Source organism: Triticum aestivum, chromosome 7A (assembly GCF_018294505.1).
Source record: "Triticum aestivum cultivar Chinese Spring chromosome 7A, IWGSC CS RefSeq v2.1, whole genome shotgun sequence".
In the NCBI taxonomy this organism is placed as follows: domain Eukaryota; kingdom Viridiplantae; phylum Streptophyta; class Magnoliopsida; order Poales; family Poaceae; genus Triticum; species Triticum aestivum.
The window spans coordinates 84,761,104-84,768,832 of NC_057812.1; positions in this window are offsets into that span (position 1 = coordinate 84,761,104).

Sequence of the window (7,729 nt, forward strand, 5' to 3'; positions counted from 1 at the left end):
AATGTTGTAATGCTATTTATGTACTTTGATTGACGTGGCGAGTGTAAGCCAACTATGTATCTCCCCTTTTATTATCTATATTACATGGGATGTTGTGAAGATTGCCTAACTTGCGACATTGCTTTCAATGCGGTTATGCCTCTAAGTCGTGCCTCGACACGTGGGAGCTATAGCCGCATCAAGGGCGTTACACAGCTCCACCCTTGTCTCCTCCTTTTGACACAGCTCCATCAGAGTTAACCTTGAGCCAACCCTCATTAGGGGGCCGCCACTTGCGATAGGGAGGTCAAAACAGCGAAACATATGTATAATGAATTTTTTATCTTGCAGTACAAGTCATCGAGAAGAAAACGGAGTCGGGAAAGTCCAAGAGGGCCCCACAAGCCTAGGTGGCGCGCCGTAGAATGGTCGGCCGTCGCCGTCGCCTCCGTTTGATCTTCACCATGGCGCTAGCTGTCTTGGGGAAGACCTTCTTGGAGAGCACCATGACCGACATGGCCATGCATAGCATCACCACGTCTCTGAGCAGTGGCACGGAGAGCGTGGTCCATGCCCGGGGCAGCAGGCGGCCACTGACGGCAAGAAGGAAATGGTCAGCCGTCAGACCACTGTTCATGTAGTTACGGAGTTGTGGACGGAGGCAGGTATGCGAGGGATGAGGCCCGTGATTTGTACAGGTGATGGTGGCGAAGGTGAGAGACGGCGACCATGAGGAGATCGAGTCGCGAGAAGATAGGATGGGGGGAGGGGAAGAGAAGGGACGAGCGGTGGGCGACGGGGTGGAAGACAAAACTGCTTCGTAGACTCCCTGTGAAAGGTTGAGTTGGGAGCGGGGAGAGGAGATCGTGGGTGGGCATCACAAGGGTGAGGGGATCGGGAGCGAGGGGTTGAGAGAAGAAGGGGCGTGGGTCGCGGCTAATTGTTTTAACGGAGAAATCGTGCGAGGGAGCGGGGGAGGTCGAAGGAAAACAAGGGTGTTGGATTTTTGGGCTGCTACGGGTGTGGCCCTCGCGCAATGGTTTTCGTACGAAGGGGACGTGGGGAGGTGGTCGAACCACAACGTTTGATTCTTCTTTAATAGTAGAGATAGGTATGTGTATTAGGTATTAGGTATATAGATATAATAAAAACAAAGAACCCTGGTAAATGTCACGCGGGTGGCACGAACACATGGCTATTCCGACCTTTTTCATGGAAAATTTAGTGACGGGAGGATGGTATCTTTAGTTGTCAAACATGACAACTTTTTTTCGGAGGGCAAAATTCAGTTTTTTGGGGGGAGGGGGGGGGTCGTTTTTTCCTTTAAGATGGCAAGTGTAGTTGTAAAAAAAATCAGGGCCGGATTGCTTGGTGTCACGCGTGTGGCACTTATTATTTGAATTAATAATATATACACCAAAGAATAAGTATTGGACGTTTATACCACGGGATCTCCAAAAACTCTTTCCTTTTGCACCACCGCTACATCCAAGTCGTCATATTGGATGAGTTATCGTCGGCCCATGTGCACAGGGGCAAGGCCTTATACCTGTGCTTCCAGAGCTCGCGGTCGTGGTCGTGGTCGGTCACGATGCGCCTCAGTCCGGAATAATCAGGATCTCCAGCAACAAGAAGGAATTATCAGGGCATATGGCAACGAGGGCACTCCGGCACAGCTCCTTGGTGAGCTCCCTCCAGAGTGCACCCACCGTGCAGGCGTCGTCGTCCGTCAGAGCGCGCGCGGTGTCGTCCAGGCTGCGTGACAGAAGCGGCGCTGCAGAGCGCGCGTCCACGCACACCCAGTGCACCTCTGGCCGTCGGTCTTGGGCGGATCTGGGCACGCATACGTAGAAGACGATGTGCATGCGCCGTGCGAGCGCATGTGCAGCCGGACTGCCGCAACCCGCCGGAGCGACGCGGCGTACACGAGAGACAGATTCGAGGCCGTCGCGCCCGCCCGAGTCGGGACCCGCCCGGACTTGCCGGCGCTGTCGGCGTGGAGGACGAAGCCGGTGTCGAGGAAGGCGGCGTGGACGACGATTATGAGGCGGCCGAGGAGGCGCTCTGCGTCCCAGCGAGCGGCGTCGATTACCCGGTGGAGCGGCGAGATCTCTGCCATGGCTAGCTGTGAGCCTGTGGCGAGCTCGATCGATCGAGGAGTGATGCGTGACGGCGCGCTGGATGCATGGAACGGGAGCGGCGGGTCGTTTTTTCCCCGAGGGAGGGGAGAGCCCTGAAACTTGTCGCACCGCGCTCCTGGGCTAACACGATCACCCGACGACGGAGGTCAGGCCGTCTGGATTCTGGGCTGGGCGCCGGGCCGACCCTTTCGGTTTTTCTACACCCAGGTACATTGTACACATTTGCTGAAAAAAAAGGTACATTGTACACACTATGAACAGTGAAATCAAAACATAGCAAACAAAATAAAAAATTTGTGAAATTTGTGGCTTCGAGTATTTTTTTTCTTTTCAAAAAAGAGGATTACCCCATGTCTCTGCATTGAGCGATGCATACAACTATCTTTATTGCATTATTTAACAAGGTCTTACAAAATAAATACATAGATCAACTCAAAGCCCACCTTCCTGGCGGTTCTAGCCGAGGCCGAACCAAGCTTTCGCTGGCAAATCCACACCCATCCCTAACTGGACCACCAGATCAACCTCCTCCGTCATCTAGCACGCCCATGGTGACGTCGGCCGTCGGGAAACCATACGACTGGAGCCGCACGGCCACCCCGCATGGGTGAGCCATCGATGGTGAAGGGGCCCTCACCGTTGCGTCGCCGATGCCAGACGACGCACACGTCCAGGACACCCACACTGATCTCCACCGCAACCACATCTCGGAGCCGCGACGGAGGAAGGCCCCACTGCCACCATCACCCCCCTGGGCTTTGCCCCGCGGAGCTTTGGTGACGGCGGCTCGAAGCCCTAAATTGGATCGAGAGGGAGATCGTGAGGGAGGGGCGAGGAAAGGGATGGCGGTGGCTTGAGGAGGGAGAAAATGATTTAACTTCTTGCAAAATTTGATGGCCAAATGACATCAGAGGAGCTTCGTATAAAAACTAACAAAAATTGTGCGTGTGTGCACTGCTGAGCGGAATTTGCACTTTGTTTGTATGGAGCTCATTCGATGTTATTTGGCCACCAAATTTTTCAAACACCTAAACATTCGGTCATAATAAAAGGCACAAAGTTTAATAAAGATGTTTTTCAAAATGTTTTCGATTTGTTTTGGTTTTACTGTTTATCAAGGATGCAGTGCACTCGGGTGTAGCCATCACTTTGCCGACACATAATGTGTGGCCCAATGGTAGAGCCTGACTCTAAGCTTGGGCCAAATGGTAGATCTCGATAATAAATAGTACTCCCGCCGTCCCAAATAGTGTCGCTGGTCTATTTCAATTTTGTACTAAAGCAGCTACACATATTTTCAGACGGAGGGAGTATCTAACATAAGTTGGTTTTAGATTTGGCTCATTATCACATTGATGTCAAATTTGTCATTTTTATATCTCGAACAATGTTTCTAATTTTATTATGAAATTTTGTAACAACATACATCGGCGTTGTGTTGCGCTAGATTTTTCAGATATTTAAAACATTTTATAGCACTCGGTGCACCGGTAACACCACAAGGTTGTGTGCACCCAATACATTCCCATAAATGTACCCATGGCCGCGTAAAAAAAATGTACCCATGGCTCCCTAGTTGGCATTGCCATTTCTATTCCTCCTTTCTCAATCAATCTTTGAAAAAGTTGCACCCCTACAGAAAATTCGGGTAATTGATTTTGTTCAATGGGGAACCAAGGTCGACGAGCTCGAAGATGGCGGCTAGGAAGAAACTAGAGACGTCCTTCCACTACCCCTTCTATAACAACTCTGACAATCAAGGGCGGCATCGACCTCAAACTTAGGGTCGCCCAGGCCACATGTGGCATCTACGAGGAGAGCTTCTCCACCAAGGCGCACGCCCTCACCGAGCCCATCAACGTCTACATCAAGTGGATCGACAAGTGCGATGAGGCCAACCAAGGTGTCACTGGTACTAACGGCGGTGTTTGCATTGATCTATGTCTCCATGGCGCCGGGTCTACTGTTGATCAAGTTAGTTTGAAGCTTCTCAGAGGAAGATCAATTGTGTCCGTCCATGTTTTTGCCCTTATTCAGAGATCGATACTAGTGAAATTGTGCGTCAGAGAAAATTTTATTTTCTTGACTTCCAGTCACCAATGATCCGATGTACAAACTCGGTTTGGACAGAGTTGTGTCCTCGTGTGTTGGTGCACTAGAGGCAGTTGCCCGACTGAGTTCACTTCAACTCCAAACCTTCTATAATGTGAAACCACATTGTTTTTTTTTACAATCACCAAGGGAGACGACCCCACTAAAATGTATATTATTCAAAGGGCCATGAAGGCAAGTTTACAAGATTGCGCTGGCGTCTAAGGAGATGTATTGTCGCCGCCTTTAAACCTATGAAATCCACAGAGTGGAATCGGAAACCTATGAGAAAAGAAAACTACATCTTTGATCATTATCTTGTGCATGTGTGCCAAAGTGCTCTCTAACGGCTTCGGTACCTATGGTAAAAGATCCACCCTACAAACGTGTTGAGATTTGTGCTTCCAGTGGCCTACTTTCTTTGTATGGATGTGTGTCGCACTGTCCACTCCCCTTATATCGATTAACATCAAATCACTAAATGTCAATTGGAGTGCAACACTAAAGGACATATGCATGGCTTGGCATGACCGTGGAGTTATCTCTCCTCTCTCTCAAAATCCATTATATTAATTTCCTCTTGGTAATTTAGATGGTTCATAACTTTTATAGTAAAGCTCTATTTCTAAATTTTTGTTATATATTTGGAATCCTAGCGACAATAATTTTAAAACACTACCAATGTTTGGCACATTTGGAATCACTTTTTTATAACTTTATTTCACTGGCTAAAACAACATTTTCACTTCCATGAGATAAATTTGATGTCAAAATATGCACATCACAAAGTAATTTGAAACTTAAAAATGTGATTTCAATTTAGAATATGCATATTCAACTTCAAAACATGCATCTCATATAAATAGACAAAATCATATTTGGCAAACCAACTACAAATATGATATACAAAGGATACGTTTCACTTTCACATTTCATACTTCATGTCATGGACAAGATCAAAAAAAATTCACTTTCAGAATACGCATTTCAATTTCAGAACGTGAATCCATTCCAATCTCAAAAAAGAAATCACTACTCCCTCTGTTCCATAATGTAGTGCCTATAGATTTTTACATAAGTCAAACATTACAAACTTTGACCGTATTTATAGAAAAAAGTAGATACATCTAGAATACCAAATGTACATCATTGGATACATCGTGAGTTATATTTTCAGAATGTACATGTTTGATATTCTAGATGTAGACAATTTTCTTTATACGCTTGGTCAAAGTTAGCAAAGCTTGACTTTCATAAAAATCTATAGGCACTACATTGTGGAATGGAGGGAGTACTACCTAAGAAAGGTGTAAGGTTCCATCTTACGTCAACTTCTCTTCCACCCATCCTTCGTCTGCCCTCCGTCTGTATTACATCCACCATTCCACCCTTTTTTTCATCCGTCCCAATTTTCTTTGGTAGCGGTTTTTATCTAGCCGACCAAATCAGATCAATATTTGTGAACGCAATAAATCTGCAGTCGGTAATCAATCTCTTCTTTGAAAATAGATATTTGCTAACAAAATAAATTCACCTGAAGGAATCAATCACAATCAGTAATTATTTGGTAGCACAGTAAATTCACGGGAAGGAATCAACTACAGTCGGTTATCCTTCCTTTCAGGCCTCTATATCTATCTCTACTATCACGGAAAGGAATCAATCATTCATGGGGAAGTGTACGTTAGACAATATTGGTATTGAATGCTCGTGCAATTAACTAGTCCATATTTTAGTATTGACCATTCATTCTCATGTCAGACAAATATTAACATCCATTCCAATTAAAAATGGTTTCACATCACAAATATAAGTTTCACACCATAGATATCAGTTTCAGAGATCTAAAGTGCACATCACATATGTCTGTTTCACATATCTACATACCAATTTTGATTTAAGAACAACATTTAACATATATCACATAATCAGTTCCAAATCTTCACTTGATTTCAATTTTAGATTTTCACTTCCATTGGATGAATATTTCAGTCTATTCCACAACTGAAATATTTCATTTGATTTCACAGATTTTCACTTCCATTGGATCAATATTTCAATATATTCCACAACCAAAATATTTCGTTACATTTCAATTTTAGGAGCATGGGAGGCTATCCATCTGATGAAGAACTTGGGAGGGGGGGTGTCAAATCATGCAACATAAAACCATAATCATGAAGGACACACACACACACACACACACACACACGTGCACATACACACATAGAGTTAAGGGAATTACGCTTACCTCACTATAGGGGTTCCTGGCATTGAAGATGGGCGGCACGGTGCGGTCGCCATCGTGGTGGATCTTGCCATTGTCATCAATTGGTGTCTGAAGCCCGCTGTGATAGATATGCCCCCCCCCCCCCCCCCCAGCCTTAGCAAAAAGTGTGAAGGAAATTTTTTTAGAGGGTTTAGATGAGGATAAATTTAGTATTTGGCTTCCTCAGGTATGCATGTTTTATCAACCCCCCCCCCCCTCCCCCCAAACTTCCTCCATAGCTCCGCCAGTGATGGCGGGTGTAGGTCTTTCGTGTCGGCACTGGCTGGATCTGTTTGGCTTAGGCAGAATTTAAGATGGTCCATACCTTTAAACACAAGTTCTGTTTTTTAACAAAATTAAATCCCTAGGTACGTACAAGATCAATTTTGTGTATTGTAATTATCAATTTCACACACTGAAATAATCTATTCCACATACTGGAATCATCAATTTCATAAATTGAAAATACCCAATACTGAAATCGGTATCACACATGTAAAATCGGTTTCAGAGAGTGAAAATACCAATTTCACAAATTGAAGAAAACTCAGTTTTACACATGTGAAAGCGAGATGTTTCAATATGCATGTGAAACAAATTTTGTTTGAATGTGTTAAACACATTTATGAGATATGTGAAATAGATTACTTTTTTATATGTAAAACGGAAATGTGAGAAATAGATTTTGCTTTAGTTTGTGAAATAGTGAAAGAAATGAAATCAGTTCTTTGTGGAATTCAACTGAAGATATGACTGAAATCCAAACTAGCTTCAAATGTGTTGAAGAATGATCTTGTTTTAAAGGTCTTGTTGTTAGAAATTTAAACATATAAAATTTTTGAAAGCGTAATTTTGAGTGAAAAGATATCAATCGTCTAAAAAAGCACTAAATAAATAAATGCTTTTATGGGGAGAGATACGATGAGAAGTTGCATGTGCCTTCTCTCTCTTCGATACTCCTACTGGCAAAAGCTGATACAAAGAGAAAGCATAACATGTATTTCGATGTATAGCAACATGCATCACTAAATTCATTAGTTGTCGAGTTATATGTGCACAGCTGGTACCAATCTCCACCAAGTAATGAGTGGTGAATTTTTTACCCGCACGTAGCAGGGCTGCTAGATTTTCTTTTCATCTATCGTATATGTCCAAGCTAGTTGCAATTACAAGGATGATATGTAAGCCCATATTCTGAGGGGCCTCCACAATTTCAGAACAAAGATTCACAACAAAATCTAACTTGTAG